The sequence below is a fragment of the Astatotilapia calliptera genome, chromosome 7 (assembly GCF_964374335.1).
Source record: "Astatotilapia calliptera chromosome 7, fAstCal68.1, whole genome shotgun sequence".
In the NCBI taxonomy this organism is placed as follows: Eukaryota; Metazoa; Chordata; class Actinopteri; order Cichliformes; family Cichlidae; genus Astatotilapia; species Astatotilapia calliptera.
The window spans coordinates 62,484,791-62,511,928 of NC_137428.1; the positions used below are offsets into that span (position 1 = coordinate 62,484,791).

Genomic DNA, 27,138 nt, shown 5'->3' on the forward strand with positions numbered 1-27,138 from the left:
TGAAAATAAAATGGTATTTTTTACCCTCCAAGCATCTGTCCAACACTCCAGAGCGTTCTGTCAGCATCAGTGAGACAATATTTGGTTGAGATATGCAAGACAAAGATCCAGAAAGACAGCATGGGTCTGTACTGACAGAAGCTGTCGCAAGGTCACTGAGAAAGCACTGTCAGAATAACAGCATTTAAAGGTCTGAATGTTACAAATATAGCTAATTTAAGTGAAAATGTACTCTATTCTCATCATCTTCAATGCACACAAGGAAAGAAAACATATTAACAAAGTACTACTAACAAATACTTTTGGCTTCCTATGCTAGATGACAGTCACCAGACCTTCTTCATTTAGACATCCCAGTTTAAATCTGCAGTAGATCCCAATAAATACTAAGTCTATGAAGCCTGTCAAAGCTTAACTTTTAAAGAGAGCATGTGTGCCAATCAAGTGATTATACTGGGAATTTCAAACCAAGAGGGACGACAGTGACCTCTGAAAGTTCATTAAACAGCTCTGTGTATAAATGAAAGCGAAAAGCTTTCACATGTTTAAAACTCAACTCAAAGAAGTTATTTTAAAAAAAAGAAAAACATAAACAAAAATCATTTATTGCTCAATTTAATCCATATCTAACTGCCAAATAAAAGTTATGAGAGCATGTGACAACGAGTATAAGTGTTTAATAGAAGAAGAATTTGCATATTAGTATCGCTGCTCCGTGTTTATTTTGAGGTTTTTCTGACAGGAAACATTTTTTCATCTCATCGCAGAAAAAGCACAAGTGAGAATAATATTTGTACTGGCAGTCTGTCTATTCAGCTGTGCCAGTTTCAGGGCTGTATTATTGTGCTTTGTTATTTGGCATAGCTTACCGGTACTAGATGGAGGAATCATTAATGTGTTTGGTTTCACTGTTGTGATTACTCAGAAAGTTTGCTGCGTTGTATCCACAGATACAGCAAAGCCAGCGAGTGCTAACACTGCGATACTGTACTTTGGTGCAATAGTGCTTTGACATAAACGTTAACTTTAGCAAACTAATATGCTGAAGATGAAAATTTTGCATTGCATTGCAAAGATTTCCTAATCTAATCTGCCAGACAGACCTCAAAGAAATGCTAAAAATTAAAAGTAAAATTTTATTTATATAGCACCTTTCAAGATAAAATCACAAAGTGTTTCACAGAAGCTAAAAACATAAAAACAAAAATCAACCGAAAGCAAGTTTAAAAAGATGAGTTATGCTATTACTTTCGATCACCAATGAGATTAGAGTTCACCTAGAGTTCACCGAAGGACATGGGAGAAGTCTGGCTGCATGGCTTTATGCCAGACAAACCATGATATTTTCCTAAATCTGTTGCCTAACCCTCACCAAACGAGTACAAACAAAAACTGGAAAAAAAAATATAAAAGGAACCTTTCTGGCAGAGGATCCTGAAAGCAAGCATCAATCACTGACATGACTATTTTAAATTTCATTCATCTTCTTAATAATTCTCATGCCACTTAAATCAAATCTGTAGTGACTATGGCACACATGCAACAGTTGTTAAGATTACTGAGTACTGGAGTACTTGTGATAAAAGAACTCAGACACAGAAAATGCTGACCCGGAGCCTTGCCAAGAATGTGGCGCCTAAGTTTTTTTTAAACTATAATCAAAATCTGTGTTGCAGTTTTACATCATTACACTGCTAATATTGTTTTGTCCTCCAGTCAAGAACTGTGTCTTTAAAGTTCTCGGTTTGATGAACTACAGTAAACAAATTGATTACCCAATTATATTTCCTCTGTGAAGAGGAATACCATGAAGGAAAACTAATCACTCCACACCATGTAGGGTTACTAGACAGTTGTCTCTATATATTCACACATTTTATCCAACATTTCTGGTGGAAGCAGCAGAGGGAACCTGTCAGACACAGCAACCTTGTAGAAGTGTAAGGATATAGATGTCTCAGGGACGGGGACAGCAGCATCATTATATGAGCCCCAAGGAAAAATAACCCAGTGCTATTATGCAACATGGCAGAGCCTGGCCAGTGTTTGCCAAAGTTGTCAAATGGGCTTCAGATAGCAAATCCCACTACGTCCAGCATCTCCACAAGTATACAGGAAATCCAGATAAATACATAAATAAATACGAGTGTTGTATTTGGCAGTCCCATGGTGTTTGAGAATACTACTGTGTATTTGGATTGCTACTTGAAGCTCCCTGCACTGCTGGCCTTTGAGTGTCTATATGGCTCTTTCACAGCATAGAGCAAGACTGAATGTGGGGTTTGATGATCAGGAATGCGATTTAAATGTACCACGCTTGAGGTGTTGAATGTTGAGCTTGTGAAAATATAGCTTTAATATGTTCTCAACATCATTATGCATCATTAATGTTAATGGTGGCAATGCTACAAAGGTCCTCTATTAACACGTGCTTTCATTTACAGGAACACACAACATATATATACCTGGGCATGCAGGAAACCACCACAGATTAAAAGCATGTGAAAATAAGAGTGTCACCTTACTTGTGTCATGCCTACAGTATAGTTTTAGCCATGGGTGAACTGGCCAATAAAAGGCCAGTTCACCCAGTCTCTGGCCATATACACTAAAGCTAGCAAGTGTTTTTTTTAATCTGCGACAATCATACACGTTGTAAAAGACTATTTTTGATTAGACTTGTCAATTATTAACATAGCTTTACCTTTAATGGATAATATAGGCCTCTAGGTGTACAGAGGCCTACTTTCACTAATCTTCATGCCTGTGTGTCCCGGGGAACACCTAATGCAGGTTTACCATGTCGAAAGTCAAATTAAAAGACGAACGAATAATGTTGATCTTTGTCCGCCGTTTAGAACATCTGCGATCGATCACGTTAAATTAGATAAAAACAAATGTGGTTTTGTTTCAGAAAGAAGAGAAGTGAAATGAGAGTTGCTGTTTAAGTTTTCAAAGTCATTTTTTTAAAAGTCTGAGAACCACAAATGAAATTCAAATTCAGTGGTGCTTGGGGGCAGCTGAAATCTCAGAGATAGATGCCTCAAAAACCCAATTGGTTTAACCAAAAACATCAGCATGAATACATAATAGCTGAGCTGAGTTTCAATGCAGCATTTGTGTATTTGCAATTTGCAAAAGCCAACCCTTTATAAGATACCAGATTTATGTAATAAAGTAATCACATTCCCCTCTTTGCTTTTTCATTGTCTGTCACCCCCTGAATCTTATATTCTCTGCACTTATTCATTATGCTGTTCAATCTTTAACCGTCGTGGGGGAAAAACAATGCTGATGCTTCAGACTAATAAAGTCTGTATGTTGGGAACGTGCAGCCTGCCAGTTCCCCTCTCCTTTGTTGTGTTATTCTTTGTCCCTGCCAAAGCTCTGGAGAAGAGAAGGGGTGTTGGGTGGGGGGTAGGGGGGCAAGAAATCCTATTGCGAGCGACAGCTGAGACCTGGGACATGTTTTAAATTTGGACACTAATGTTGGCTCTTTTTATGACCCTTCTGTAGTATGTTTTATGTGCCTCCCAAACACTGGAAGGGAGTTTGCATCTCTCTCCCCCTCTCTATCCATCTCATACATCACAATGGAAGCTGGATGTCAGCGCGCCCTGGGTCCCCTGCAACTTTCTCCTGCTCGCAGCAAGTCACAGAGCTCAAAGAGGCAGCAAAGAAGCAGAAACAGAAATCCTCAGATTTATTCCTTGTTAGCAACAATAGGAGCAAAGGGCAACAATAACGTCATCAGCTTCAAAACGGGCCCAACATGCCAAAGCTTTTGCTGACCCTAGCAACAAATTGCTTGGCCTTTAATTAAAAACAGTGCATATTTGTGGACATGAAATTGGATATCTAATCTGCAGCTGTGGCTGGAAAGAAGAGTAAAGACTCAACCACTTCTATTTACCAGTAATACATTTAAGATTATTTCAACTGAAAACTGTTCTTCATCTTGGTTTGTCCTCAGAGGCCTCCAATACATCTACAATCACGACAATAAATATTCTATATTAAATAATAGTCTCAAATGATGTGTTGCTCACCAGAAAAAAAGCGTGATAAAAATCAGATGATGCGTTTCCAGCTAATTGGTTACGCAAATAAGGACCAGTTGCTCCTTAGTCTTATCATTCTCTCCTGGTGAAAACAGGCTCTCACCACAGCTAGATTAATTGTAAACATGTGTTAGGAAGAGGTCACCATCTTCCAGTGGCTGCAATTTGGGATTAGTGGAAAGAGTCAAATGGAAAGAGCTTAGCTCCCAATCCGCCTTTCACTTAACCACCTCCTTTCCCCAAGCCCTCCCCTTATTTTAAACCCCCTCATTCATTCCCTCAAATCACCAGCTGAATTGTAGACCTTGCACTCGTTCCTACAAGGTCATCGTGGTTTCTCTCTGAGGAGGAACATAAACAAGACAGACAGACACATGAGGGAGAGGGAGGAAAGATGAGTCTCTAGATGCTGGAGACCAAAGCACCGTGGCAAGGAAATGCACTGGCAGTCAAACACTTGGCTCCAACATTAACAATGAAAGGTTGTATTGCACACATAAATGAATACCCATAAGTTTTCTATCCTCTAGGCAAGTACTATTGCAGAGGCATTAATGCAAACAGCTAGAGGGACACCCATGTGCACATGATAATCTCTCACAATCCAGGCTACTGTCATGGTGGTATGAAATCCTGCCAAGGACATGTGAGAACCAACACCAAACCAGAATAAATAAACCACACCGTAAGATTTTCCCTCACTGCAGGAACTCGGAGAAAAAGGGAGGAAAAAAGAAAAATGGAGTGAGTGAAGAGAGACGCTACAGAGGTTTAAAGGGGGGCAAAGCCCACAGCACGCGGCCCAGAGTGTGCCTCGCATGCAACTGCCTCCCACCCACTGAGCAAGTCTCCAACACGCTGTGCTGGCTGGCTCAGACAGAGAAAGTTGGAGCGTACACTGAATGACTAGCACAACTAGAAAGGTGATAAATAAAAAGAAATGATGATAACAGAGACCCACTCTGCAGCGCATAACACAGGTGGACAGCAGAGATCGGGGCTGCTGATTTAAGAACAAAGGAAGGTGAAGAAGACAGGAAAATGCCAGGGAAAAGTTTCTATTAAGAGGAAATAAAGATAAATGACAAAAACAACAGAGCGCCAAGTATTTCCCTCAGACACTGATGGAAAAAGAAAAAAGAAACAAAAAATCAAGTGAATATTAAGCCTAGTGTGATTACATCAGTTATTTCTAACTGAGAAAACAATCACTGATTCCCTTTACCCAACTGATATTCAGAACAATAGCGATGATTACTGTTAATCAGCACAAATGACTCTTCTTCTCTACTTAAAGAAACTTGTCATCCTGGAAAGTGCATTGTGCAGCCTCAGAGAAAAGCATAACGCCATTAGTTGTGTAACCACATGATAACATCAAAGCTTCTTTTGCAAATTTTGACTATCCAATCATTGGCTATTCTTTCTGATCAGTGTTTAGGCATACTTAAAGGTACAACGATGATTTATAGTACATTATCACATCATCTCTACATCTGTCTTCCAGTCTTACTGCATTTAGAAAATTTAAATTGCTTTCTGCATCGGTATGTTTACATATGTGTATGTGTATATAGCAGTCATTAGGTTATGGTTAAGAGTCTTTTTAGGACAAGGGGACAGAGGACAGTACGTATGGCCAAAAGTTGAGGCAAACCGAGAAAGCAAAGAAAAAACTATATTAAAAAGCATTTTATGGTGATGGGAGGAAGGACAAATGAGGGGCTCTGACTGTATGTGTGCTTTGTGGACAGCGGGGAAGGAGGCCCATGCCTGACCTCAGCTGCCGCTATGGAAATTATCCCACCAATTATCCAGGACGTATTCCCCTACAGCTCCAAACACTCAGCGGCCAGCCTTTATGACCTTAGGAAACTTTCTGTGTTGTTTTACTGTGGTGACCTCACTACAGTTAGCGTGTACTACGGCTCTGCTGGGAAGAGGGACTGCTACTTCTCACAACCTAAAAGCATGACCTCAGGGGAAAGAGACTTTAAAGACCTTTCCAACCTCTATACAGTAGTCAGCAAGCCCTGCAATAAGAACGTCTGCAGGAGGTAAACGATGAGCAGAAAATGTGTTAAAAGTGAAACACTTGTGAGCATTGAAAGGAAAACAGGTAGTCTGTACGGGTGAGTGATTAAGCCTTCGATTATGTATTAACATACAATCAATTTGCAGAAACCAAACTGTTTCTTCCTACTGTTTTTAATCACGTGTTTGTCCTGTGAAACTATTAAAGAGAAGCACAAAAAAAAACGGTCAAGTTATCTAAACACACAATGTTGGGAGAAAAATGTGGGAGGTCAACCCCACAATAAGGTTGGACGTAAAGAGCTGTTGAGGAGAAATGAGGTAACAAGACATCACTGATGTGGCTTTACTTTGGCTTATTACAAACTTCTTTGGTCACGAAATAGATGAGATAGCCTCAAATGGGCGACTTAAATCCTGAAACTGATTTGCCAATTGTTCCCAAAAGTGCCAAAAGCCAATGCTTTTAGTCAGGAAGCAGAAGCAGTAACAAAATTCACATGTGAAGGAAAGGGGTGAGGTTGATGGCATGCCTTTAAACTAATACAGTCACACAGAACATGCACAGGGCCATGACAACCAAGCAGTGGAACGGTTAATGGCTCTTAGGAAGCTTTAAGTCATGCTTCTCAGACTGTGGACCAATCACAGTAAAGCAAATGGGTCATCTAAGCCAATGAAATACCATAGCGCCAGAACCAAGGATCTATAACAGAATTCCAGTTTTGTTCACAGAAATGCTGAGAGGCATACTGGAATCAGGCACAGATGATGTTAGTTGCGATTAAAATGGTGACCACACTTACTTTAAATAGTTAATTCATCTGTTAATTTGGCTGTTTGCAAGTAAAACAAGTGCAATTCAAGCTTTGCTTTGCTAGGACTGTGAAGAAATTCTGTTAGTATTTCTCCACAAAAACATCCAGAATATCACCTGTTGACACTGTCATTCAAACAAAGTGTTTAAGACATTTTGCCCAACAGACCCTGTTGTAACACAATAGTTTCACATTCATTTTTCACAGGCAACAGAGCACGATTAATAGTCATCATCCATCCCAGTGAAACCATATGGGCTTATAGGACAGGATCCAGCAATTAAATTACTAACATCAGTCCTTCCATACCTACAGTAGAGGAAACGCTGTAGAAGGCCACTGGGTGGATTTGCTGTGGCAGAGAAATCGAAAACACTGAAATGTGCCAATGGGATCCAGACAAAATGTGACATAAACATCTAGACGTCTGTTTTTGACAATGCGCATGCAAAAGAATAACTGGCCAACAAAGCATGGAAGTGGAAACTTAAAAACAGCTCAAGTTAACAAAGACTTCAGGTCCCACGCAAGAGCCCAAACAAGATAATACAATCAAAGATATACCACTTCCAATGTTCCCTCTAAGCTGCGCGCGTGCACAATTGCGCACTGCTGGCACGGTCTCTGCGCACAGAAAAACTGTGTTGCGCACAAAAAAAATCCAACCTGAATTAAAATTAAAACTTTAATTCTGTTAAGCTCTGATTCTGTTTTGCAGTGTTAGTCAGTAAGTGACTGGCTGCTCCCGTATGGGATTAGAACGATGCCACTTTATCCCATAGTCCAGCCAATCACACGATTCATATTCGTATATACGCAGCTAATCAACGTTGACAGGCTATGACAGCGTCCTTATGTGTCGACACTGGTGTTTTAGCTAGCAAAGTGGCATGGTTGATGTGGAGTGAAGCCACGTTAATGACAACGTGTACAACCATTGGAGATGTGAGCAGGACAGACGGAACAATTGACGGGAAAAGTGTGGACTTTATACCAGTTTTTAAATTGTGTTGATCGGCCACGTAAAACCAGAGTTATGATAAAATGATATGCAATGTTTGGTTTTCTTCCTGAATACTATAATTTATATTTACTGCGGGAAGAAATGGTAAAAACTTCATTTTATAAGGAAAATGCTCTAAAGCACTCTCCGTCCGTGGAACCAAAAAACCCACCCTTTCCTATTCGTCGAAAAAAGTACCATGTCGACCAATCAAAAAATGATATGGCAACATGGCATTTAGTTGTTTAGGAAGGGGGAAGTTTTAGGGGTGACGGCGGTGTTTTGAGATGTGAGAGATTTGCGACGTTTAGCGCAAATCTTGTGTAGTTAGTGTGTAGTGTAGTCAATAGTTTTGTTGTGTGTGTCAGAACAATGAGGCGACTGCTGAATGTTACAGGTGTTACAGCAGTGATACATCTCCTGTTGTCAGGCCTGCAGGTATCAGGCTGTTGTTCTCCTTAGTGGACAGAAATTCTTTTTTGGAGTAGCACAAATAATTGGTGTGGCATCAGATTTGATGCAGAACACCTGATTGTTCTGTAAATAGTTTGAAATGTTTATTTAAAAAAATGCCTTGGCTGCATTTTTAGGTAAACAGCTGCAAAGAACTTTGCTGCTTGCATAATTCAGTTACTTTTTTGAAGAAGTAACTATATAATTAATTGCCCAACATTGGTCATTATTTACTGTATTTTGCAGACAGAGAGTTACAGGACTCTCTCCCAGACCACAGACTCATAATACAAGTCAGAGCTTTATTTAAAAAAAAGAAGAAAAAAAAGAAAAGAAAGTTGTGTTTTCAAAATTGGAGTTCAAGTTATTTTTGCTTCCAATAGTGTTAACATACTACACAGGCCATGAACAAGATTTTTTTAAATTTTCATTGTAAGTGGGCTAAAGCAGTTAATTAAAAGTAGTCTATCATAAATGTAAATGCTGTAATTTGATTATTTTAATAAACCATGTAACTTGGATGGATTCGATGCTGGCGTGACCACAGTGCACACGTCTGCTGTTGCTCACAGTGGTCCAAGGGACCGCTCAGGGAGTTTGTGTGTTCGCTCAGACACATCAAAAATTAGAGGGAACCTTGACCACTTCTTATCAGCTCAATAGTTGGACTTTCCCCAAACAGTACTGCAATGAAACAGGGCAGTGATGCACTATTTACAAAGTGTTACATCCACCTTAGTATTCCAAGAAGACAGATCCCTTGTGACCACTGAGTAATGACGTCATTACATTAAGAACAACATCAGACATAATGTCATAATCCTTATTGCTCTAACCTTGGCAAACACGGTAGTAGCCACAATTAAATATCATGTAAAAAAAACTTGCACCTCATTCATTAGGTCTGTGAATCCAAACATTAGTGAGAACAAAAACAAAGCGCTACACAACTTCCAGTGGCGGCACCCAGAAAAGTATTATGTAATATTTACAGCTAAAGCATAAAGCACAAATCATGTGATGTGATATCAAACACGTGGCGACAAACATCCCTAATATTGACTGAATGATATTCTGAGGAAGTTCATTCATTTCATCATTCATATGGGTTATCGCCATAGCAACACTAACCAACTGCTAACCAATTTCACTAGTTAGGATCACAGCAGTTTTCATGCAATCTGATTGGCTAGTAACTGCCCTGGAACAGTTGTGTAAATTCCATTTGATTGGCTGGGGCTTGTGTTTACATCTCGAAGCAAAAAGCATAATCTACAGTGATCCACAAGTGGAGCAGTGCTGCAGGTCACCCAGTTTCAAGTAAAGCATAAGCATCAGAGACTAGCTAAAATGTCAGGAATGGTTAAATGTGATTGCACTTGTTGCAGAAATTATTCTTTCTTTTGTTTTGTTTTTTTCAACTTTCTGTAATTCTGAGTATAAAAATATGGTAAAAATGGTAAATGGCCTGCATTTGTATAGCGCTTTTCTAGTCCCACCATCATTGCTTTTCTAGTCCCACCATCATTGATATGATGTTAGTTAGCTGTGGCAACAATTCAAGCCCTGTTTGTTTAAACTTCTATTTGTCTGAAATAATTCCAAATTAGAAATGTACCCATGGAAATGTAAGCAAACACCAGTGGACCGTGTTTCTTTTTCTATTATTTCTAATCAAATTTAGAAAGGTTTTTGTAAGGAACATCAGAGATAATTATATTGGGAAGTCCAAGCTACAAATCCTAAAACCATGTGCATTCAGTTATGACACAGATGAGTATGGGTGCAAACAGTTATATGTGTCCAGTATGGCCTGCATTTGTATAGCGCTTTTCTAGTCCCTAAGGACCCCAAAGCGCTTCACACTACATTCAGCCATTCACACACACATTCACACACTGGCGATGGCAAGCTACATTGTAGCCACAGCTGCCCTGGGGCGCACTGACAGAGGCGAGGCTGCCGGACACTGGCACCACCAGGCCCTCTGACCACCACCAGTAGGCAAACATGGGGTTAGTATCTTGCCCAAGGATATTTGGCATGCAGCCAGGAGGCAGCCTGGGATCGAACCACCGACCTTCTGATTAGTGGCTGACCTGCTCTGCCACCTGAGCTACAGCCAGTATGGGGTTATAAAGAAATTACTGTCACTTTAAAAATAAATAAAATGAAATGAAATAAATAAAGGCATTATGCACTGAAGCAGTCAGTGTAGTGACACTTGGAGCAAAAATGTAACACTTTAATCCCCAAAGACAGAATCCCACCCGCACCAGCACTGTTTGTTTTCCATTGCTATTCAATTTCAGTCAACATGGCAGAAGAGATGAGTAAAAAGTGAAAGGAAGGTAGAAAATAGCTTCAAAATAAATCTCTTTTGGCGTATTATTATATTGGCATGACAGTTCAAGTGATATCAATGTCATAAGCAAGATCTAGTGCAGGAAATGGATAGGGATAAAACTGGCAGTGATTTATTGTTTTTTACTCCTGTCCTCATCACTTACAATTAGAGATGGCACGATACCACTTTTTTATGTCCGATACCGATACCGATATCATAAATTTGGATATCTGCCGATACCGATATGAATCCGATATAGTGTTTTTTAATCAACAAAACTGTTTTTTAAATATCTTGCTGCATTTTGTATAAGTTCATACTCAAGTTTAAAACAACAACTACACTAAAGCTATTCTGTTATACCTGTATGCAAAAAAAAAAAATTTCATAGTTCAGCAATACTGATCAATCTAATAAACTTAAACCTACACCATCCTCCCTATTCTGGTATTTTAAAGAGTACTTAGCATAAATATTAAGCAACCTAACTAATAGGGTTCCAACTCCCAGCAACAACAAAAATAAATAAATAAAAAATAGGGAACCACCCCTCACGCTCCACCTCATGATGCTTAATCGACGTAATCAACCTTAATTTGATGCAGTGTGAAAAAAAAATGCACAGAAATCAATTATTTTTCAAGAAATATTAAATAGATTCAACATCTTTCTTCAACAAAATTGCAGACTGCACAGATGGTACCTTCCCAAAGGAAAAAGTACTATAGCTTACTAGGGTATATATATATTAGACTTAATAGTTACTATATCAGAATCAGAATACTTTATTGATCCCTGGGGGAAATTATTTTTTGTTACAGTGCTCCATTTTAAACCAACATTAAGACAAGACAGACAATACACTAACTAAGAATAGTACAATATATACATATATATATACATACATACATACATAAGTCACTCATAAATAAATATTTGGAAAAGAAACATGTGTAGTTGTAGCAGCAAACAGTGTGTTAAGTGGATGCGTTGTACAGGGAGATGGCCACAGGCAGGAATGATTTCCTGTGTCGTTCAGTGGTGCTTTTCGGTAATCTCAGTCTCTCACTGAACGTGCTCCTGTGACTGACCAGCATGTCATGGAGTGGGTGGGAGGTGTTATCCAACATTGTCTTTATCTTGGACAGCATCCGCCTCTCCGACACCACCTTGAGGGAGTCCAGCTCCATCCCCACAACATTGCTGGCCTTACGGATTAGTTTATTAAGTCTGTATACAGTAATTGACTTCTATTCATTTTACATCAAATTAAAACTTTGGGTGTCAGATAATTATTTATTAAAAGCTAGACATTTTAAATGAGAATAAGAAAGAAAAGTATGTCTTTGTGCCCCCTTTTCCCTGTTATTGCCCTATCGGCCCCCCTGGCTAAACTTTGCTAGATCCGCCCCTGCACAGTTACCAGCGTCAGCTACGTAGAAAAAGATCCTGGAGTAGAAAGTAATATTAAATACATTCTAACAACAGCTGATCAAGCTTAAATGTGCTGCTGTTGTTCAGCCGCTGGTTTCCTCTTTCTGGTGCAAAGTGGGCCAAAAGCAAACTAGAGACACGGACTTGCGACAGAAAAGCCGATCAGCTGATCGTTAAGCAGTTTCATGATTGAAGTAGCAGCAGGAGAGGCAGTCGCTTGTTAAGCTTAACGCAGGAATGCTTTACAAACATTCAGAGATGGACTTACACACTTGCTTTACTTCTCTCGGGATAACTTTGTCGGAGATGAAATGCCGGGTTGCTAGCGAAGCTCCAAATGCTATCCAGACCACCGACAGGTCCCGCATGCCACAGCCGCTCTATCACGTGATGCTAACGTTCTGAGGTGAGTTACAGCGTGTTGCAAGTTTTGTGAGGTGCTTTCTGATATTTAATGGATCGGATTACATTTTTTATTTTTCTCCGATATCCGATCCAGTAATTTAGGTCAGTATCGGACCGATACCGATACGTAATATCGGATCGGTCCATCTCTACTTACAATACTCAAATATTGTAAATCACTAATAACTTTTTTTACTCTATACACCCTTTTCTTTTTGCCAATGCACTGTTTACACACAGCACCAACTGATGCTGCTAAACCTATGGAGCTGATGGAGCTGATGGAGCTGATGGAGCTGCAGAGCTGGAGCGAGGGAAAGAGCTAAAAGGAGGAAATATAAACTGTCCATTCCTGCTACCAGGATGTAGAACACAAGATTTTAGAACATTATGATGTACAGGCTTAGAGCACTGAGTTCAAGTTCAAGTTCGAGTTAAAATTTTATTCACCACATGCAGTGGTAGGTTGCCCTGCAGTGGAATGAACCCGCCCCCCGACCTTACACACACAACACAGACATCACATGGGGATACAAGTCAGAGAACGGTTGCATTACAGAAAAACCACTGAAATTTACACTACAATGGGAAAGTACGTTGTAGAATTCTGCTCTGTTATTGTTGTTACGGTTTGCATTCGACCATCAGCTGATGCAGAGGGACTGCGTGACATCACGCAGTCCACTGTAGCATGCCTGCTAATCCAACATTTTAGTGGTTTTAAGGTTATGACTGGTGATTTTACAGAACATTACCACCTTTTGAACAGTATTCTAATTGTCTTGGCCTGCAGTATGGAAATTGTGCTAGACACAGACTGTCTGTGTCTATGCCTGTGTCACATACCATACCATACCACCTTTATTTATAAAGCACTTTAACATAAAACCAGAGTTCACAAAGTGCTGTACATGCTAAAAGCATAAGTAAAGAAAATTAAAATGAGATAAGATAAAATAAATAACTAAAAAACTAAAATAAATTGAAACATGTCAAAACAAATTGAGTCAACCCCTCTAATCAATGCCAAAGGCTTCAGCGAATAAATATGTTTTAAGAAGACTTTTAAATTCAGAGAGAGAAGAGGCCTGCCTAACATGCAAGGGTAGATCATTCCACAACTTTGGAGCAACTACAGCAAAAGCACGACCACCTTTAGATTTATACTTAGTTTTTGGTACCTTAAGGAGCTGCTGATTGGCGGACCTAAGGGAACGGGGAGGTGTATATGGTTGTAGTAGCTCCGAGAGGTGGGGGGGGGGGGCATTAAGAGATTTAAAAGCAAATAAGAGAATTTTAAAAACAATCCTAAAATGTACAGGTAGCCAGTGGAGTGAAATTAAAATTGGGGTAATGTGCTCAAACGTTTTTGTTCCAGTTAAAAGACGTGCTGCAGCATTTTGCACAACCTGCAGCCGCCTGATGGACGCATCACTAACCCCAAAATAAAGTGCGTTACAATAATCCAGCCTAGAAGTAACAAAGGCGTGGATTACTGTCTCAAAATGCTGTTTCGATAAGATGGGCTTTATTTTGGCTAATTCCCTCAAATGAAAAAAGCTAGATCTTACAACAGCTCTGACCTGGCTTTCAAGTTTAAGATTTGCCTTCTACAACTTGGCGTTGAGGAGATATCAGCATTGAGGAAAACATCCTGTCGGTTTCCTGTATCAAAGAAGTTGACACCATCAGAGCTTAACAGCTAATGACTAGTTGCCTTCATATTACTTATGATAAGGTTGCTAAAGAACTGAATCTTGGCCCACCAGAGGCCGTAGGTTAAAAAAAAAATATCTTGAACTCCTGGAATCCACATATCAACAAAAAAATGGGAGCAGGTGATATAATCATCTACATGCTGCAGACAGCATGTAGATGATTATATCTGTCTATTCCCATGTAGACAGTAGGCTGCATGGTGATGTGCACCTCTTTGATTTCTTTAGTGTGTTTAAGGTAATTCAGCCACTGCTGTTGAAGGAGAAATGTTGGGAAAAACAAACTGGACCGGTCAGCTAATACAGGTGTACTTTATAGGAAGGGACAGAGCAGGATGTACTTCACAAGAAGACTGAGTTCATTTAAATCTGCAATAAATGCCTGCCGATGTTCTACCAGTCAGTAGCTGCCAGTGTTCTCTTCTACACAGTGGTTTGCTGGTGAGGCAGCATTAAGAATAGGGATGGACTGACTGGTTAAGAGAGCATGCTCTGGTGTTGGCATGGAGCTGGAGCCCCTTACATCAGTGGCAGAGAAAAGAACCCTCAATAAAATGCTTTCAATCATGGATAACAACAGGAACCCTCTGCACAAAGTATTCCTGAGGCCGAAGAGCATGTTTACCAACAGACTACTGTCATTGTCCTGGACCACTGACTGAGGAACTCTATTGTACCCTAGGCTATAAGGCCCTTCAATGCATCACAGAAAGCAGGAGAGACACTGAGTTTTAAGCATAACTCTCTGCAAACCACAATCAAGACTCTTGATACAGCCTTTATTAGCTCAATGCACATGCACATCTACATTTACTTTCTTCTCCTTAACCTAGTTTTTATTAACAGCTTATTTCAGTTTAGTCAATAGTAGTAACAACTCTTGCACTGTGAATGGATCTTGTTTTGTTTGCCCCTTTTTCTTTTGATTGCCTACTGTTTATTGTGTTTTATATTCTGTTTTTATCTGTCTGTCTGTCTGTCTGTCCAGAGTATGTGAGATTTGCTATGACTCTGTCTTATTGGATGATTTGTGCAGTGGTCTGGGAAAAATCATCTGCTTCTGTATATGAATAAGAGCAGTGAGATGGTTGATGTCCACTGAGGATAGCTGCATGGACTAAGTCTTTCTTGGGACAGGGTATGTTGATATGATGGAGGAATGCAAGTACCTGGGCATCCCCATCAACAATAGGCTGAATTGGAACACATGGAGTTGAGCAGGCTGTGTTTTGTGTTTTGGAGATCTGTTTTATCACTCTGTTGTGCAAGTGCAGTGACCTTTGTTGTGGTCTCCTGGGAGAGCAGCATAGCTGATGACACCAACAGAATGAATACATTTATCAGGAACTCTGGGTCTCTGATTGGCTGCAAAGTGGACACATCTGAAGCCGTGGTGGAGAGGTCATTGAACAAACTGTTATCCATCTCGAGCTGTCATGAGCCGAGAAGCAGGGTACACACTGGACAGGTTGCTAATTTGTCGTAGACAGACATCCATTCGGGGAAAACTGGAGTACCTGGAAAGAACATGCAAACTCTAGAGGTGGCCAGATAGGGAATTCGAACCTCTGGTCTTCTGTAATACTACTACTACTAATAATAATAATAATAATAATAATAATAATAATATAGCTGTGGCAAAGCTGTTTCCCAATCAAAGATTCATCACTATAGATTTATAAATGGCTTGTGCCTGAGTTCTGCTCAGCTGTCAAAGGCTTTTGGGTGGTGTAGCTGTTTTATGTAAGCTGTGTAAAACCAAATAATATAATGGTAATTTTTACTATAGTACATGGGTCTTTTTATTGCTCAAGGTGTATGATTTACATGTTAAATGTTTTACTGCATGTCCATTTTTGCTGTCTAAAAGTATAATCTACATCCAAATATCAATCAGACATGTTGCAGTTTGATCAAACTAAATTGAAAACACCCTAGGAAAATAAAGTAATAAAACACATAGGCATTTATGAGCTGCTTTAATAATGTATGCATAAAGAGTTCGTTCACAGCATTGGACTGTTGTCCATATAACATTTTCTTTTTCCACAGTTCTATTGACAATAACCCACGGTAATGAGAAACTAAGTGATTCATTGCTTTACTGTTAGAGGTGCACTCTGTCTCTGTATTTCTTTTTAATGGCCTGTTTGATAGATGGCCCAATGCTGTATGAGTATTTCCCACAAAGAGGCAGAGGGTGGAGAAGAGGGTGATGAAGCAATGGGTAGTAAGAAGAGGAAGCAGATATGAAAATCATGAAAGTTATGGAAAGCTGGTGAAGAGATGTCCATTTATAAAGCCGTCCAGTAAGTTCCAGCATGGGGCCACATAGTGGCTGACCAGTGAAAGTGCCCCAATGAAGGGGGGTACAGTTCAGAGTCAGAAGGGTCAGTCCAGGAGGGGTAAATGGACGTGTACAAGTTCCCTCCAGAACTCTGATTCTTAGAAAAACACGAATAGACCTTTCATTTTTCTTCTTCTCCCAATGCTTCAGCCTTCACTCACTTAGCCAAGGAAATGATCAGTGACTGCTGTTTAAGTGAAAGCAGAGGCAATCCCCATCTTGTACACATATTCATTTGACTACACAGCACAGGGCTGGTCAATTAATCAAATTTTATTTTCCAACAAAAAGTTTGGCTCTAGTCAATACTGGAAACTCAACATGAAACGATCATTGTGCCACAATTCATGTCACAGAGATAATGTAGCAAAAAAAGCAGCAAGAGCAAAGCCTCATGGGGCTCTTCATATTAAAGTATAAGGTGTTAATTTTATAGTCTGATGTTGTCTTAGTACTTAACTTTTGTTCATGTGTGATTTGATTTCCAGTTTAGCTAGCAGCAGGCCATCATGACTGAGGCTATGGTTGCGTTTCAGGAACTCTGGCTACAGTTTTATATCTTAATGCTAAAGAAAGCTGCAGCAGCTGTGCAGGTTAAGGAACACAAGAACTACAAGCAAGAACTGAGAAATCCATTGGTGTACCTGGATCCTACTTTGAGAACCACTGAACTAGAGGAAGTGAATGCCATAACAAGGTTTCTTTTCGTGAACTTTCAATGGAAAGCATTCAGCATGCCCTAAAACTGCTGAGGATATTAAGGTTAATGTGAACTCATTATAGAACATTCATATTTGATAAGTTAGATAATTTTCCAGGTCTAAATCCTCATATTCCCCAAGTAAGCTTCCCTTCCACATTTTTCCACATTAGAATCAGTGTAAAAGAACATGAATGAAAGCTTGACAGGGAAATTCCATATCATTGTGTTTTCCATGCTGATTGCTGCTGCTGAAGCATTCCAGATGAATGCATGCTTGCCTAATTCCACATTAGTCTCTATTACCGAGGCAACAGATTATTTCTCCAAATTAAGCTACCACTTTTTCCCTCTTTCACACTCTTATAGTTGGATATGTGTGCTCTAAAACAAACAAACTTAAATAAATAAGCACATGCATCGGTTCATGCTTGGTTCTCTCTTTGAGAATCACTCCTTAAGCCATTCAAAGCATGGGGACTTTGAATAGCCAATAATGTACAGCTTTCAATGTATGACCTATAATGAAAGTCTCATATGACATGCAGCATCCAGCATAACAGAAGGAATAAAATCTAAACATAAATCAGGTCATGGGGTTACCCTGTAAGGTAAGACCCCGCTTGGGGAATTGGGACTATGCACACTCATGCAAACACACACATACTTCAACTTAGACTAAGGATGGATATGCTGCAGAAAAGACACGTCTTGCCAGATATACTGCGGCCTTTACTGCTGTTGGGTTGTGTTCCACTTAACGCCCTTCACTTTTACACACACAATATATCACTCAGCTGCCTCTCACAATGCTAAGCTAGTGGGCCACTTAGCCAATCGATCACTGCGGAAGTCCCGAATGCCACCGGAGGAGGTGTAAGCAGTCAGATCAAACAGACTTTTGGATGACAATAGGGAAAAATCACACGTAACTTGTTCACTTTTAAAATCATGTGCTTACATTGTGTGTGCTGCATATTTAAACAGAAACACCTGTGCCTTATGCATACAGTGCACAACTAATAAGCTCATAAAACTATGGATTAGTATTCTTTGACATTTCCCAGAATATTTGGAATTAACAGTGAGTCTTTGAAGAGATTTGAAGAAATTATTTATTCTCATTAAGTCTGGTTAACAAATCATGTATCTGTCAGCCATTTGATTTGTTGAACTACTTTTGTAACGTATCAGCATCAGCTGTTTATTTTAATATTTGACTTTGATTGAATGTTGAATGCAGATCCAACAGAATACTCTCAAACTTTTTATATAAATCTGGAGCACAGACTCAAACTATACAAGGAAAACATCGGACAAATGCCAGCTTTCAGTAGTGTTACAGAAACATTTGGCTCAACACCAATACGTACCCTGCCCAACATAAAACCCTACAAGTCAGAATACTAGTCTATAAATATGCACATACGTATCAACACCACATTAACACTAAGCTATATCATGTGCTGTGCAGCACATTAGGTCTCTCTGCTGCCATACATAAAACAGATGAAAAAACAGATGAAAGTGATCTATGTATGACGTAACCCGTTTAATTCACACAAACCTCAACAGTGATTCACATATGTGGACTGAGCAGACGGCACAACAGTAGTGAAAGTTTGAAAGCTTGGTGGCACATCCAGAGGGGCAGCAGCTGACTGAACCCCAGCAGACCTCTGAGTCATCCGGCTGAGCAAACAGATGAGGCAGGAGTTTCAATAACGCTGGGCTCTCAGCAAACACGTGGACTTTTGCAGTCCAAAATGCACACTCCTGACAAAGGATTGTGGGTACCACAATAACACTGAAGTCAGAATTCATCAACACTGAATAGCGATGAAGTTTTCTACACAGCATCTAGAGGGAAAACTAAATCAAATTCTTTTAGACCATGTTGAGGAGACAAATGTGTTCCCGTGACCTCTCCAGTGCAGAGCGTTTGTAATTGTTTGTGCATTTAGACGTGATGGTATTCAAGAAAATTGCTTTGTTTTCCAAAGATTATGCCATTGTGCAAACCAGTTTCTCTTAGGAATAAATTCTAATTCTCCACAAATGCAAAAATGTCTGTCTCCTTATTAATGAAAGCTTACCCAGGCTGCAGAAAACAAACCTTAACACCACAGGGTTAGTCACACTTTAGGCACACATCAGGAAAAACACACAACTGGATAACTGTGGTCTTATTCAAACTAGTTTGCCTTTTCTGGCATAGGATTCTGTTAGACAGACATCTTCAGTTAGACCTTCTTTTTGTAGCTCCAAGGCATGGTGGATTAGTCATAATTTAAAACATCGCACCTTCCAGCTAAAATGTAACACATGGCTGAGCACATAACACACAAAATATGCTCACACACTGTGCAAGATCTGTGACATGGGCCTTATGTAACACTATGTGGTTATGAAAGTTCTGTCAATACAATGGCTCCTCTGAGCTTATGACCATTTCTGCTGTGCTCCAGAGGATCAACATGGCAGCTTAGAGACCAAGAGTGCTGTCAGTGATGGATTGTGCGTGTGTGTATGTTTGTAGGTGTACCACTAATATTAGAGTGGTGATTGGTTCTAGCCCATGGAACTATCTCAACTAAGAAGAATATTTTCCTTGTTTAATGAAAAATAAATCCTCAAGGCTGAATAGGAAACTAAATGACTTATTGAAGCAATCACCATCAGTCCTGGAAAATCTGTTTGGAGAATGTTTTAGTGTTTAATCGGTTGGAGGTTTGAATCGGCCGAAAGGGCCTTTATGCATCAACCATCTTAGAGGTGAAGGTGATAAAGGGTAAAAACATTTCACAAAAGGTGGAGTTGTTGGACAGAATAAGATATTAAAAGAATATAACAAAATAAAGTATTGCCAGACTAGTATTAAAAATAAGTATTGTCAGACTAACAGCTCAAACCCCTCCTTAGTCTCAGAACTTCCACAGCTCTTGCCTGACAGAAGAAATGTGAGAAAAGATGTGCTCCCCTAAGATATCTCAGAATCTCCTTGGTAGCAAATAAGCCATAAAATGTAGCAGCAAAAATCTCCGGCATCTGCTTTTCAAAAGGGCCATAAGGGAGTCTTGACTTTCTCTTAGTTACATAAACAATGGAGCTCTAAAGTCTAAATGCCTTTAACAGCAAAGCTACTGCCTGGCCACTGCTTCCTCCTTCCCTCATTGCACAAACCTGTGCAAAAGGTCATACTGACCAAGTAAAACAGAGTCCTACAATCACAGAGAGCGAACATCCCAAACAGATGCATGCACTTCCCAGGGATACACATTGGTGCCATTATTTCAAGAAAGAAAAAAAAACAAGAAAGATGTGAGTTTTCTATATCACCTCATCAACCGCAAACAAGGTTGAAAGCCTAGAGGGAAGGAAAACAGCCCAGAAAACAAATTAACGTTTGCAGGAAACACTAAATAACATTAAATATCGAAGAAAGAGAGAAAAAGAGAGAGGGGAAGGACAATGTCACGCTCCCTTGAACATTCCCAGCTTGAGAACAGACACCACTAGCTCTTGTTAAATTTGTTTGCATCTTTCAAGCAACTCATTGTTTTTAACAAGGCCAATCACTTTCTCAAAAGCAAAAGAATCTGCTTTGTTTTTCATTGAAAGAAAATGGGATTATGAGCGTTTCCCTCTATGGGAGCCAGCAAGCATTTTATTAGAACTGACAGGACATGTCTCTGACTGTGTCTGGGTGGGAGAGTTTGCGTGTGTGTGTGTGTCTGTCTGTGTGTATGTTTGTGTGTGTGTTTACACAGCTGGAAGTAGATAGCAGAACCGCTTCACCTGGCGGTGGTTCCTGGAGTGTCTGCTGTGATCCCATTAAAAAGCAGACAGGCTCTGGAACCATCTCTTCAAAACAAGAGGACTTCACTTACCAAAATATCCCTGCATTAGAGCCCAAAAAGCAAGCCAAATCCCTACAAACCCCTAGTGAATTTACTTAGGGGGGTAAATGGTTCCCTCTCTAAACTTCTGATAGCTGATTGCTCTGGCAGGGTTCAGGTGGATCTGCTGAGTGGCCTCCAGCCCAGTTTCCCCTCCATTCAAGTTTCCACTCAGACCCAGACTTGTCTCCACACCTCTTTCTCATCTCTCTTGCTCCCACACCTACCCTCCCTCCTGACATCCTTCTCCTCAGGCTCAGTCCAAATGCCAAAAACTTTCATGCCAGATTTAGTGCAACTTCCATATCAGTAGGTGCTTAAGCCTCTGTCTGTTCTGTTGTCTCTTCCTCTTTTCTCCGTTTCTCCTTCTCTACTTCCCATCATTACATTAAACCATGGCTGCGCCTGATATTCTCTGCTAGATGTAACTTGTCTTTGAGAAGATATCACACTGCACACAGTTAAAGTGGAGACCAAACCAAAAACAACTTCTCATTTTGATTAATCCTATTCTGCAGAATCTGACTCATTACAAGACAGAGAGGTCCAGAAGTACCAGCTGCCTGCACCTCACCTCACCTGGCCTGCCTGCACACATGCCCGTTTTCTAGGAAGGCAGAAAGGCCTTATGAACTGCTCTAATACAAAGACATGGGAACTGACAAGCCTCCAGGGCTCACTCACTTTTCTAAACAAGACCCTTTCACTATACACGCTCGCTTAGGCAAGCATGCCTGCCCTGAGTCACACTGTGTATGCATGCTTACAAACAGCCACATATCAAAACACACAAGCCATGAGTAGTAGATTAAACATCAATAATATTCTGGTTAATGTCTTGCTCTGTCTTGCAGAAAACAGGAATAAAGTTTATAGAGCATAACCATAATTAGCTTTGAGGGTGAAGTGGATAGGTGCGGTCAGTGAAGACGTCTGAGACACTGAGGCAAGCTGAAGTCCAGCAGGGCCTGCAATGTGGATCAAAGTGGCAGAAAGTGGGACAGTCTCTGTTTTATTAGCCTGCTGCAGCACGCCCTGCTCTGTTTACAGGCCTGATTCAGCTGCACTAAAACCAGACCACTGACTGCTCACTTATCATTTGTGCACCACACAGACAAGAAAAGCTTATATCCATGCATAAATATACAGTGCTAGCTCTTGAAAGCAAAACATGTGTCATAGCTAACAAAGTGAAGCCCCCTTGCATGTATGTAAGTAAATAATAAGAGCTTGAAATCACAGGTTTGAATGAAAACACTGTGTTAGTGGACAGGAGGAGATTGAAGAAATGATAACGACAGAGGTTGAATATAGAAGTATAAGCCTATATCTGCTTTATTTCATTTACCTGTGTGGTCTTGAGTCTTCAGCAAAGATCAAAACTGCAACCTGGGGAACACAAAAAGAAAATATGTTATGCAGATGTAGACATCGACTACCAATAAAATACAGTAGGTCAACCTCGGGCCATTCACAGAACTCTGCAGTGAGTTCAGCAGCTATAAAGTGCGATTAACCTCATCCATTACTGATACACATGCACAATGAGCTGAGATTTACTGTGAAGAATACTGTGAATACTGGTCTACACACAAGATGGTGGTATCATTTTTTTCCTTTTAATAAGAGTGATAAAGCTTCAGTCCTCCTGGGCTCATTTTCCTGCCCAGATCAAACTATGTCATATCTCTTATCTCAAAAAGTTTCATGTGCATGCGGACAAAAGGTGCAAAGTGCATAGAAAGTACTTTGCAACAAAGATTCATATGTTTTTTTCCAAGTGCAATATCAATTAGAGATGGACCGATCCGATATTACGTATCGGTATCGGTCCGATACTGACCTAAATTACTGGATCGGATATCGGAGAAAAATAAAAAATGTAATCCGATCCATTAAATATCAGAAAGCACCTCACAAAACTTGCAACACGCTGTAACTCACCTCAGAACGTTAGCATCACGTGATAGAGCGGCTGTGGCATGCGGGACCTGTCGGTGGTCTGGATAGCATTTGGAGCTTCGCTAGCAACCCGGCATTTCATCTCCGACAAAGTTATCCCGAGAGAAGTAAAGCAAGTGTGTAAGTCCATCTCTGAATGTTTGTAAAGCATTCCTGCGTTAAGCTTAACAAGCGACTGCCTCTCCTGCTGCTACTTCAATCATGAAACTGCTTAACGATCAGCTGATCGGCTTTTCTGTCGCAAGTCCGTGTCTCTAGTTTGCTTTTGGCCCACTTTGCACCAGAAAGAGGAAACCAGCGGCTGAACAACAGCAGCACATTTAAGCTTGATCAGCTGTTGTTAGAATGTATTTAATATTACTTTCTACTCCAGGATCTTTTTCTACGTAGCTGACGCTGGTAACTGTGCAGGGGCGGATCTAGCAAAGTTTAGCCAGGGGGGCCGATAGGGCAATAACAGGGAAAAGGGGGCACAAAGACATACTTTTCTTTCTTATTCTCATTTAAAATGTCTAGCTTTTAATAAATAATTATCTGACACCCAAAGTTTTAATTTGATGTAAAATGAATAGAAGTCAATTACTGTATACAGACTTAATAAACTAATCCGTAAGGCCAGCAATGTTGTGGGGATGGAGCTGGACTCCCTCAAGGTGGTGTCGGAGAGGCGGATGCTGTCCAAGATAAAGACAATGTTGGATAACACCTCCCACCCACTCCATGACATGCTGGTCAGTCACAGGAGCACGTTCAGTGAGAGACTGAGATTACCGAAAAGCACCACTGAACGACACAGGAAATCATTCCTGCCTGTGGCCATCTCCCTGTACAACGCATCCACTTAACACACTGTTTGCTGCTACAACTACACATGTTTCTTTTCCAAATATTTATTTATGAGTGACTTATGTATGTATGTATGTATATATATGTATATATTGTACTATTCTTAGTTAGTGTATTGTCTGTCTTGTCTTAATGTTGGTTTAAAATGGAGCACTGTAACAAAAAATAATTTCCCCCAGGGATCAATAAAGTATTCTGATTCTGATATAGTAACTATTAAGTCTAATATATATATACCCTAGTAAGCTATAGTACTTTTTCCTTTGGGAAGGTACCATCTGTGCAGTCTGCAATTTTGTTGAAGAAAGATGTTGAATCTATTTAATATTTCTTGAAAAATAATTGATTTCTGTGCATTTTTTTTTCACACTGCATCAAATTAAGGTTGATTACGTCGATTAAGCATCATGAGGTGGAGCGTGAGGGGTGGTTCCCTATTTTTTATTTATTTATTTTTGTTGTTGCTGGGAGTTGGAACCCTATTAGTTAGGTTGCTTAATATTTATGCTAAGTACTCTTTAAAATACCAGAATAGGGAGGATGGTGTAGGTTTAAGTTTATTAGATTGATCAGTATTGCTGAACTATGAAATTTTTTTTTTTTGCATACAGGTATAACAGAATAGCTTTAGTGTAGTTGTTGTTTTAAACTTGAGTATGAACTTATACAAAATGCAGCAAGATATTTAAAAAACAGTTTTGTTGATTAAAAAACACTATATCGGATTCATATCGGTATCGGCAGATATCCAAATTTATGATATCGGTATCGGTATCGGACATAAAAAAGTGGTATCGTGCCATCTCTAATATCAATGTGTAAATTAGGGCTGCCACAAACGATTATTTTGATAGTCGACTAGTCACCGATTATTTATGCGATTAGTCGACTAATCAGATCATCATCCACTGGACATAAAACTACAGCTTATTGCACCAGCAGCATCTGCTCTTATATAACTATCATTAGCTTACAGCTTTAAGCTTTTAAGGTGCTAACTAAAAATAAAGACAAGATGATAGTTTATTCAATTTTAATGAAATTTGCAGATTGTTTCGGTAAAGTTTAATAAACTCCTTGCTATCTAAAATATAACAGGACACCAGAGTATATTCTCCAGCATCTCACACTTCTGATAATCAGCTGTCTGCTTGAGTTTATTCAGCTGTGTAAAAACTATAACTTTAATCTCAGCCAAACCGATTTACTCAGGAACAAATAAAATACAAAAAAAAAAAGCCAAACAACAACATTTTTAATTTATCTAAGTGACTCGTATATATTTAACCTGAGTCGCGAAAGACGGTGGTGGGTTTGAAAACAATTTGCCGGGAGTCCGGTGTTCTCACGGGGCTAGTGACCTAGCCCCCGGCTAGCTATCGAGCTAGTGGGTAACAGACGTCTCTGAAAACGTCGGAGCGCTTTTGAAAATATGTGGTGTCCTGATAAACTGAGCCGATATTTGAGGTTTACACAGCTACATTCTCGCCTGAAAATATGTTAAACGTTTATTTTGTGACCCAGAAAGAATAATAAGAGTAATATTAAAACTAACTAGCTACCGCCATTGTTGGAAACTAAGCTGGGCCGCGCTATGAATTCTGGGACACAGCTGCTTCTTCTTCTTCGGGGTTTAACGGCAGCTGACATCCTTGTACATGCTGTGCTGCCATCTTCTGTTTCAGTCCGTTATTACACTCTTAAATCCTGCTATTATTCCTGCGTCTTTTGCGATCTTACAAAGCTTCAAACGACACGTCGACTATTAAATCAGTCGTCGACGATTTTGATAGTCGACGTAATCGTGACTAGTCGACAAATCGTGGCAGCCCTAGTGTAAATTATAGAGATTCAGAAGATGTCTGGCAATAAAAGCATCAGCGGGGTAAATCTCTTTTGCCCCTTTGAGCCAATCTACTTTACAGTCAGTAGCCGTAGACACGATGTAAACAAACAAGTAAATCAGCAGCATCGACAATTTCAGACACCTCAGAGCAAGTTTTGACTCCTCCAGTGCAAGAGATTTATGGCCCGTTAGTAAAGTGATGCAGTCAAAAACAATTTTAGCTCTGATTTAGCGATTAATGGCTAACAAAATGTAGTGAACAGAAAAAAAAAACAATGCAAAATTAAAGTAATATTTGATGCGACTGCTTTGCATCATCACTAGTTTCCCTAAATGCACTTGCACAGTATCGTTAGCAAGTAGGTCATTCCAACCATCCTGGAGAACTTGCTACAGTTCTCCTGTGAATTCAGGCTGTCTCAGTTACTGTTTACTCTTTAATGAATGATTGTGTAATATCGATGTCGGAGATGTCCCTCTGCTCCAGGACTCTTATCTTGGATGATCCTGGGTGTGTGCTACAGACCTAAATGGACTTGAGCGGATTTTTACTATTTGGAAAACAAATGTCAGAAGTGTTATAACCTCACAGTTGTGTTTGACATTACCATGATTCTTAGTTATTAAATTGCCTGAATATATTTCCACCACTGCAATTTGGTTAATCCACTGCAATAGTAAATCTGTCTACAGGCAGACATCTGTATCCAAACACATTGCTGTTTGGTGCAGGCATGCCATGACAATCAAATTGGCTTTCCAGATCACAACGGTACATGTGTTTACCTGCACTTACATATACCCTTAAGAAAAATAAAGTAAATTAGAGCCACAAAACCTGTGAAACCCTTTTATTCCAGATTTACTATGATTCTGAACTTTAAAGCAAGCTGTTAATGAACTTCTGTGCTTGATTTTTGCTTATTCCAGACAAACTTGATACTTTTTACAATTGCATTGGGATATGTGCCACAAACACCTGCACACATTCCACTGATTTACGGCGTTGGGAAATCTGTAGTTAATAGTCAGAGCAGTCAGATGTAGAGAGGCCAAAGAACGGGCACATGCTTAACTGTATGTTTTGAGAAACACACTTTCAATACACTGATCACACGTACATTGTACAGATGCAGCAGAACATGGATGCACACACGTGCCGGACAAACCCTTTGCAATCCTGTTTTGACAGGCAACAGGACTGAGTGTTGGAGATGAGGATGTGTGTGAAAGACTGGGCTTGCTCGCTGTGGATGAAGCTTTGG

The 27,138-nt window shown here is 39.9% G+C and overlaps 1 long non-coding RNA gene across 1 annotated transcript in view; it reads right to left on the bottom strand.

Moving 5' to 3' along the window:
- The window catches only part of LOC113026982 (uncharacterized), a 140,872-nt gene that overhangs the window by 57,919 nt on the left and 55,815 nt on the right, over window positions 1–27,138 (bottom strand). Inside the window, exon 3 of the long non-coding RNA XR_013910657.1 lies at window positions 22,568–22,608. This is a non-coding gene — a long non-coding RNA (uncharacterized LOC113026982). The remainder of the gene's footprint in view (window positions 1–22,567; window positions 22,609–27,138) is intronic.